We start from the raw sequence: 10358 nt of genomic DNA on the forward strand, positions 1-10358 counted from the left end.
GAGGCCCCCCACGAGCCGCCCCGGCTACCGAGCCGCTGGCTCTTCAGTGCGCATGCGCCAGCTACCCGGATACGCCATGGAGCTCGCGGCAATGACTGGCGCATGCTCAGAAGCGGAGTGACGCTCCAAGGAAGCTCCAGCCTTTGCCCGTAGTTTCAAATATGTGCGTGTGTTAAGTGCCGTCTTCAGCGGCTGGCTCTTCAGTGCGCATGCGCCAGCCGCCCGGATACGCCATGGAGCTAGGAAAAAGGGACGGGCGCAGCACGGACTGGCGCATGCCCAGAAACGGAGTGACGCTCCAAGGAAGCTCCAGCCTTTGCCCGTAGTTTCAAATGTGTGTGTGAAGGGCAGTCTTCAGTGGCTGGCTCTTCAGTGCGCATGCGCCAGCCACCCGGGTACGCCATGGAGCTAGGAACAAGGGACGAGCGCAGCACAGACTGGCGCATGCCCAGAAGCGGAGTGACGCTCCAAGGAAGCTCCAGCCTTTGCCCGTAGTTTCAAATGTGTGCGTGTGAAGTGCCGTTCAAGTCGCTTCCGACTCATGGCGACCCTATGAATCAATAGAAAAGGGCAAGAGTCCAGCAGCACCTTGTGTGTGTGTGTGTTAAGTGCCGTCAAGTCGCCTCCGACTCATGGCGACCCTATGAATGAAAGTCCTCCAAAATGTCCTATCTTTGACAGCCCTGCTCAGATCCTGCAAATTGAAGGCCGTGGCTTCCTTTATTGAGTCAATCCATCTCTTGTTGGGTCTTCCTCTTTTCCTGCTGCCCTCAACTTTTCCTAGCATGACTGTCTTTTCCAGTGACTCTTGTCGTCTCATGACGTGACCAAAATACGACAGCCTCAGTTTAGTCATTTTAGCTTCTAGGGTCAGTTCAGGCTTGATTTGATCTATAACCCACTGGTTTGTTTTTTTGGCAGTCCACGGAATCTGCAACCTTAAAGACTAACAAAAATATTTTCTAGCAGGGTAGGAGCTTTCGTGAGCTGTGGCTTGCTTTCTCCAAGAAACTACTAAATTATTACACGCCTTAAGACCTACGAGTCTTTCCGCGAACTGCAAACGTTGCGGTCTGATGGATCATGTATATAATATAATATTCAGAAGAAGACAGCAAAACAAGTCTTACCAGTGCTCGTCGAAGGACGGCATCTACAATTTGCTCTCTACTCAGTTCTTATTTAGAATCGTCTTACTAAACGCATAATCAGCGTTCGCCCTTTGATTTCAACAGTGCGCATGCTCTATGGGTTTCTCTTTGAGAAGCGCTACTTTGGACCCTGCGGCTTGAGGGGCTTTTCAGCCTTGCTTTGTACATTATTGTAGACTCAGGACTTTGAGTGAATATTGGTTCTCAGATATGTGGAGAAACATTGTACTATTCTTGTTTATGTCATGATATGTTTAATCATATGAATTCGATGCTAATTATAGTGTATATGCACTGCTACTTTAAATAGGTTTCGATTTCAATCACATTGTTGCTGTGGCTTGTGTGCCTGTTACATTACTTACCTTCTGCTCAACCTCCAGGTACTAGCAGGAGATCTCCTGCTGCTACCACTGATCTCCAGCTGATAGAGATCAGTTCCCCTGGAGAAAAATGGCCACTTTGGCAATTGGACTCTATGGAATTTAAGTCCCTCCCCAAACTCTGCCCTCCTCAGACTCCGCCCCAAAAACCTCCCGCTGGTTGTGAAGAGGGACCTGGCAACCCTATTTATCTAGGATCAGAAAACAGGGACTGTACCTGTTGGAGGTTAATATTTGTTCTTAAGATACCTGTGCCATACTTCAGAGGGGAATCATCAGAGGCAATGATAGATGAATTTATTAAAAAGTGAACTGAAATTATATGGGATTCAGGTAGGGTTGCCAGCTCTGGGTTGGGAAATACCTGGAGATTTTTGGGCTGAAGCCTGAGGAGTGTGGGGTTTGGGGAAGGACTTCACTGCCATAGAGTCCAATTAGGGTTGCCAGGTCCCTCTTCGCCACCAGCGGGAGGTTTTCGGGCCGGAGCCTGAGGAGGGAGGGGAGGGACTTCAATGCCATAGAGTCCAATTGCCCAAGCGGCCATTTTCTCCAGGTGAACTGATCTCTATCGGCTGGAGATCAGTTGTAATAGCAGGAGATCTCCAGCTAGTACCTGGAGGTTAGCAACCCTAGATTCAGGCCAGTCTAGTAACTTTGTCCTTTAGGACAGAAGTAATCAAAGTACATCTGGCATAGAAAAAGAGCTTGTACATGCTCATAGGATCTCTGATCAAACAGCATGCCATTCTCATGCTGTTTTAAAGTGTGTAATAATAAACAGTAACTGGAATAAGAGTTGATACCTTTTTGAATAGCAGTTTCTCCCTATTGCATTCATGTCTTGAAATGTGATGTATAACCATGCTAATTAGCACTAAAAAGAGATTTAAAATGGAGTAAAATATGGCTAATTAGCAGCCAGCATGTAGTAATGGAGTGTGAGACTGGGATCTGGGAGGCCTAGGCTCAGAACTAGGTTTACTCTGCCATGAAGCTTGCTAGGTGACCTTGAGCTAGTCACTCTCAGCCTAACATACTTTGCAGGGTTGTTGGTGAAGATAAAACGAGGGGGAACATTTCTAAGAGGCCCTTGGACAAAGAGTAGGATAAAAATCTACTAAATATATCAATAAATTTTGTTATCAGTCTTAGCTCCACTGAAGCAAGACGCTTTGGTTTAATCCGTGGATTGACGTGGCAGTTTCCACGATGACAAAGTGGAGAAGGAGCCATTGTTAAAGACAGGCAGCTAGTCTAGAAAGTCCTAACCCACAGGGCTCTTCCTATTCTATTTTGTATTTTCCATCTATGAGAATGTGATCAAAATGAGATCAAGTTCTCAAAATGTGATCATACACTAATGCACTTCCTTTTATTTTCAGATCAGCCTTGCTGGGTCAAAATTTCAGAACGAATGAAAGAATTGCATGTTTACTATTTGAGATACCCTGCTTTTCTCCCCAGTGGGGACCACTATGACCACTACATCATGCTGTCTCTTTGTATTGAACTGTGGTGTTGTTTTGGCGGCTGTCGTACACCAGAATTCCAGAAGGGTACCCATGTCACTTTGAAGCAACAAAACCACTAATTGTCTTAAGACACCTTGAAGACTATTAGACTGCTTTGTTTTGGAATGAGCTTTCATGGACTAGAGCCCACTTCAAAAGTAGCATCTGCCTCAGTATGTTAGTCTTGCGTTACACATGCCTCTTTCTATCTCTTAAACAAATGAGCATCCAGAGACCTTCAAAAGTATAATAGCTGGCTTCAAATCAGGATGTGATCAGGAACTAGCTATGGGCTTGCAAATGGATTATCTGGTTTTGCCTTAGAAAGAGCCAGAGCCCCATTAGCCAGACTGGATATGACATACTGCTGACTCATCTAGAAGACAAGACAGATATTATACAGCGTTAATATATCTAGTAGTACTGCCCATTTGTAAAGTGTCATAGTACCTTACATTATTAACTGATTAAGTTTGATCTCAAGTATGAATCTGCTGAATCTCATAAGGTTATATTATTATTTTTGGTTTTTATGTATTCATAGAAGGGTTTCCATTTGTCTCTATTTCGTTGAGTATCTTTCTGTAATGTTTCAGTTAACTGTGCCAGCTAGTGGACCTACGCACTACATTTTTAATGCCATTAATTCTGGATAGGAATTTTTCCCTCCACTCCTTGTTTAGACTTTTAATGAATGGTTATAATTCAGAAATTACTGAAACAGTAGCCATGTTTCTGAAGCAAGCTTTAATGATAAAAATTAAAAAAGATAGTAGCTGCTATTTCTGTTACTTGTAGACACTCTTTTTTTATATATATACCTTGTGTGTAAAGTGCCTTCAAGTCGCAGCCGACTTATGGCGACCCCTTTTGGGGTTTTCATGGCAAGAGACTATCAGAGGTGGTTTGCCAGTGCCTTCCTCTGCACAGCAACGCTGGTATTCCTTGGTGGTCTCCCATCCAAATACTAACCAGGGCCGACCCTGCTTAGCTTCTGAGATCTGACAAGATCAGGCTAGCCTGGGCCATCCAGGTCAGGGCATATATACCTTATATCCACTGTATTCCGGCATACCCCATTTCATTCATGTCTATTGATAGACTTTGATGTTGTTGTTTTAACTAATTCTGGAATACCAGGAACAATCTTATATGCCAATAAAGGTTTTTGAATTTGAGGTAGATTATAAGGTACAGATATATCAGTGTTGTGCTTGTTCTCAAAATATTTGTAACAAGGAAACTTCAGACAAAATTTGGATTCTTGTGGGTGTGGTAGTAGGAGGACATCAGAAATGCAGGGAAAGAAGGGAGAAATATATCCCTTGTAATTATCTCAGTGCAAGTAAATGACTTCCTTGTTCCTTGGGATCAATGCAGTTACCCTGGGTAAGTCTAATATAATATAACAATGGGGTCACAATGTGTGGCTCCGCAATGCACTGAGACCAGTATTCTCCCTGCTTTCCACATGGAATAATCAGTGTTGCTGCTACCCATATTTCAGGCAGGCTTTCCCCCTTTTGTTTTGTGTTTTGAGAGCCAGCATGGTGTAGTGGTTAAGAGTGGTGGTTTGGAGTGGTGGATTCTGATCTGGAGAACTGGGTTTGATTCCCCCACTCTTCCACACGAAGCCAGCTGGGTGACCTTGGGCTAGTCACTCTCAGCCCCACCTACCTCACAGGGTGCCTGTTGTGGGGAAGGGAAGGTGATTGTAAGCCGGTTTGATTCTTCCTTAAGTGGTAGAGAAAGTTGGCATACAAAAACCAACTCTTCTTCTTCTTCTTCTGTGTTTCTTTCTGATAGGAATACATGAATGTTAATTTGTCCATTCAGATGGCATTTCCATTCTCACTGGCAATAGTAGAAAGACATGCTCATTAAGGGCTTTGTTAGCATTGCAATGCAAATGTAGGACAGCCTTGAACATGACACTTTTAGAAGAACTTAGGACAAATTTGATTTGGGATTTGATTCTCTGCTCCTCCACATGAGCGGCAGATTCTAATCTGGAGAACCAGGTTTGGTTCCCCATTCCTCCACATGAAGCCTGCTGAGTGACCTTGGGCTAGTCACAGTTCTCTCAGAACTCGCCCAGCCCTCACAAGGTAGGTGTTATGGGGAGAGGAAGGGAATGCGATTGTAAGTTGCTTTGAGGCTCCTTAAGGTAGAGAAAAGCAGGGTATAAAACCCAACTCCTTTTTCTATCTACATGTGTACTAAATTATTTGCATGCTTAATGGGGGGGGGGGGTAAAAATAATTTGCCAAAGATATCAGTAGGGTGTGAACCATTTAAGATTCTTATTCCTGAGAGGCAAGGTAGATCCTCAGCAGGTAATAAGGCTGGTATGGGTTCAGTCTAGTTGTGAGACTCCTTGGAAGAAATTGTGTGCCTTGTTCACTGGTGCTTTAAGTCATTATATGTGAAGCACCCATGGAGCTCCCAACTGGGCATCATTGTACGCAACATGAGCCATGTTGCTAGAAAAAGTAATTAGGACTCCCCTGGACTGATTGTAATTGTTGCCATCCTTTGAAAATTTTGCATAGATCTAGACTCCATAATTCATAGATATTATACAAACAAGATATACTAAACATTTAAACCAATCATTTGTTCTTCCAGTTGGACTGCATTCCTTTTCCAAAGCTGCCTTTCATCTTGCTGTCAATTATATTGACCTTCTGAAAAATGCAAATTCAGCTCTTTTTTCTTTTGCTTAGTGTAGCTAGAAATCAATTGACCTGAAATACAATCAATGCAATTTCTCTCTGGTGTCGATGGGACCCTTTCTACACAATTAACTATTCATAGAGACCATGTTTGAGTTGAGGGAAACTGCTAATTGCAATTTGATCTGTAAGACTTCACTCATGGAACCTCACACTCAAGAGCAGCCACACTAAAGCAAAGGGGATGCTCTAAAAAGTATGTGTATTGAGGAATGCACCCAAACCTTTAGAACTGTAGTAGAAAATTTTTGTTGTTAATATTATTGTCTCAAAGCTGTTTCTCATTGATGAGTAATTTAGTTCATTTTATTTATAGAATGTTGACCAACTTAACATGTGTCAGTGTTAAGTGCCATCAATTAGCTTCCAACTTATGGCAATCCTATGAATTAATGACCTTGAAAATGTCCTATTGATAACAGCCTTGCTCAGGTCTTGCAAACTGAGGACCGTGGCTTCCTTGATTGAATCAATCCATCTTATGTTGGGTCTTCTGCTTTTCCTGCTGCCTTCAACGTTTCCTAGCACTGTCGTCTTTTCCAGCGACTCTTGTCTTCTCATAATGTGACCAAAGCCTCAGTTTGGTCATTTTAGCATCTAGGGAGAGTTCAGGCTTGATTTGATCTAGAAGCCACTGATTTGTCTTTTTGGCGGTCCACTGGATCCATAAAACTCCTTCAGCATCACATTTCAAAGAAATCAACTTTCTTCCTGTCAGCATTTTTCACTGTCCAACTTTCATACCCATATGTAGTAATGTGGAATTAACTTGATCTTGGTCACCAGCAACATATCCTTACACTTAACAATCTTTTCTAGCTCCTTCATGGCCTCCCTTCATTTTAGCATTTAAAAAGAGTACAGGCTTGATTTTATATAGAACCCACTGATTTGTTTTTTGGTTTTTTGTCAGTCCACAGAATCTGGAAAACTTTCCTCCAACACTACATTTCAAATGTATAAAATTTCTTCCTGTCAGTGTTCTTCATTGTCCATTGTCCAACTTTCACACTCATACATAGTAATGGGGAACACTATGGCATGAATTAACTTGATCTTGGTCGTCTGCAACACATCCTTACACTTAAGAATCTTTACTAGCCCTTCCCAATCTCATCCTTCTGATTTCTTGGTTGCAGTCTCCCTTTTGGTTGATGAGGGAGCCAAGGAATAGAAAATCCTGAACAATTTCAATTTCACTGTTGTCAACCTTAAAGAGGTGTAATTCCCCAGTAGTCATTACAATCTGTTCTTGGTGTTCAGTTGTAATCCTGCTTTGGCATTTTTTGTTTTAATCTTCATCAGTAGTCATTTCCAGTCTTCCCTGTTTTCTGCCGGTAATGTGGTATCACCTGCATATCTCAAATTGTTAATGTTCTTTCCATCAATTTTCACTCCACTGCCATCTAAATCCAATTCAGCTTTCTTTATTATATGTTCGGCATATATATTGAACAGATAGGGAGACAAAATACATCCTTGTCTGACACCTTTACCAATTGGAAACTTAACATACCTTAAAACAAATCACCTATGTCTTCTTAGGTGTCCAAATAGGGTGTCCAAGATCAACAGAGGCTGGTCCCAGCATGAAGATGAAGAATACATGATCCAACAGTCTTACCAAAGCTAAGCATGTCTGAGTCCAGTCAGTGTCTGGAAGGGAGGTCTCCTGGGACAGTTATCAATGCAATCTAAAACAGATTTACATCCTTCCAAGCCCATTGACTTCAGTGGACTTATGGCCAAACTACATGGTATGTGTGATATGAGCTGGGTTGGGGATCACTCGTATGATCTGGAAACTCACCTTCCAAAGCTTAATATAATGTGGGAGCACTGCACGGGGGGTGGGGAGAGACTTCAGCCTTCCTTCCTGTACCATTATCTCAAGGGGAAAATGACAGAGAGGCTATTTGTTCTGTGGTGTGTTTCCATGTGTATTGGGATCATGTGATTGAGTACATATGGAACCTGACAGTGGGGCAAACCGGACCCCCATGGTTGTTTCCTCTCAGGAAAACAGTGTGGAAGGGAAGACTGAAGCCTCTGCTCTGCTATGCAGAGCTCCTGAGCCTCATTGAGCAATGGAGCATTTCCCTGATTGCACATGAGACTGCAAGCTGGGTCAGTGGTCCTCCAACCAGACTCGTGTCACACGTATCATATAGTTTGGCCCTTAGATGGGTGTAAACCTGTTTAGGGTTGCCAACCTCCAGGTACTAGCTGGATATCTCCTGCTATTACAACTGATCTCCAGCCGATAGAGATCAGTTCACCTGGAGAAAATGGCCGCTTTGGCAATTGGACTCTATGACATGGAAGTCCCTCCCCTCCCCAAACCCCACCCTCCTCAGGCTCCACCCCAAAAACCTCCCACTGGTGGCAAAGAGGGACCGGACAACCCTAGTTGCACTGTGATTCTTGATTTCTATAATGGAAGAAAGGTGGGATAGAAGTAAAATAAATAACAAAGATAGCACCTGTGTGTCAGGTTTGGGCAGCAAGTGCACTAAGATGTATGCTTGGCGATTGCCTTCCAGTTATGGACGCCCTGCCCATTGTTCCCCCAAAATGCCAAGTCAAAGAACCTTTTTTCAGAGACACTGGAAAATGGATGTGCCTGAGGGGCCGTGTGGGGCTTAGAGTCAAGTTAATAAAGAGTCAGGAAATTTCAGTGAGTTTGATAAAATCTTACTCTGTCCTGCTGATTTTTGCTTTTCTATCCACCTGAGTCGTTTAGGATGTCAGGCTATAAATCCAAATAAATCCATTAAAACAGGATAAACAGCCTGGGTTTCAACAAAAGAAATAGATATGTTTTATTCTAAGCTCCGCTGCAAAAAAATTGCATTCAAGGCCAAAACTTAACCCAGAAATAATAAAACAGAAGTAAATGCTTCAGAACATACATATAGACCTTATGCCTCACCACCAAGTGAGAGCAACCACCCTGTTATATCTGTGACCAGAGGGAAAGGTTTCCAGGTAAGCTTCAGTTTTAGTAATTTTTTTGGGAAACTAATTATAGAGCATAGTAGGTATAATTAGAACACAAATTTTCATAGAGAGTGAAGCATAAAATAGGTGCCACCAGTATCCCAGACGGCCACCCTACAAATTGTGGAAACTGTAGGTCAGATATACCTCATGTATTAATTTTTTAAAGCATTACTTAAGCTTTACACTGAAATATTAGGCTGTTAACTTCAATGTTAGCAAATCTTTAAATTATGATTATTTGTTGTCATTTCTTTTCTGGTAAGCAAACACATTTTAAGTTTTCTCTATCTTTAATTCAAAAAAGGTGGAGGGGGGGGTTCCTTTATGGGAAATTTGAATTTGAAAAGAGCTGTTTCCTTGTTTTTTTCTGGAATGAAGCACAGCAGGCTAATGTTAATGAGGGGAGGAAAAGATAGGTTAATGCAGATCCAATAATTGGCACCAAGAAAGCAATCTATATTGTTTTAAATAGAAAATGTATATCAGTTAGAATGCCCCACCTGAGTCTGGGGAATACACAGCCCATCTGTAACTCCTGGTCAAATTTATCTCCTGCTGACAATGGATGGGGCTATAGATTTTGATGAAGCACAGGGCTCTGCTATTGGCAGATCCATCTAACTAGTCAGGTCCCAACCAAATAATAAAAATGTACAAGGAATATTGGTGCAAAGAAGATAAAATTCTGCCTTTTGTTCATTTGGAGAGGTCAGGCTGTATTCTAGAAAGAAAAAAACATATGCTGCATTATAATCACTGAGGCTAATTGTATACAGACAAGCTCTTATGTTACATTGGTTTCAGTGAAATTTAAGGCCTAACTAGATGTGATATTTTTAAATGAGTACAGAAACATATTCCATACATGCGCCACTCCAAAGTGGGGAAATTAATGCCCACCCTTTCCAGAGGTAGGGATGCCAGCCTCCAGGTGGGACCTGGGGATCCCCTGGAATTACAGCTCATCTCCAGACTATAGAGATCAGTTACCCTGGAGAAAATGGATGCTTTGGAGGGGGACTCTATGGCATTGCACCCCATTGAGGTCCCTGTCCTCCCTAGGCTCCACCCCCAAATCTCCAGGAGCTTCCCAACCTCGGTCTGGCAACTCTATCCCCCAATTCCCTCCCGGTGGCCAAGGGGGATCTGCCAAATGGTATGGGGAAGAGGCAGTAGCCCCTCCTTCCCCTACACCACAGTCTGTCTGAATATGGCTCCTGCAGTGCTTTTAAAGTAATGTTGCCATCCTCCAGGTAGGGCCTGGAGATCTCCTGCTATTACCACTGATCTCCAGTTGATAGAGATCAGTTCCCCTGGAGAAAATGGCTGCTTTGGAGGATCGACTCTGGAATCATACCCTGCGGAGGTGCCTCGCCACCCCCAAACCACACCCCAAGCTCCACCCCCAAATCTCCAGGAATTTCCCAACCCAGAGCTGGCAGCTCTAAAAAATCTGGTCCCCACTGTTGCTGTGTGGCTGCAGGAGAAGTGAGTGGGATGCAGAGCCTGACTGACTGAAAAATCTCATGTCTAGCTTGGCCCTTGACTTTCTCTGAAAACATTTTAGTTTGGGCT

This window comes from Euleptes europaea, chromosome 10, assembly GCF_029931775.1.
Source record: "Euleptes europaea isolate rEulEur1 chromosome 10, rEulEur1.hap1, whole genome shotgun sequence".
Taxonomy (NCBI): domain Eukaryota; kingdom Metazoa; phylum Chordata; class Lepidosauria; order Squamata; family Sphaerodactylidae; genus Euleptes; species Euleptes europaea.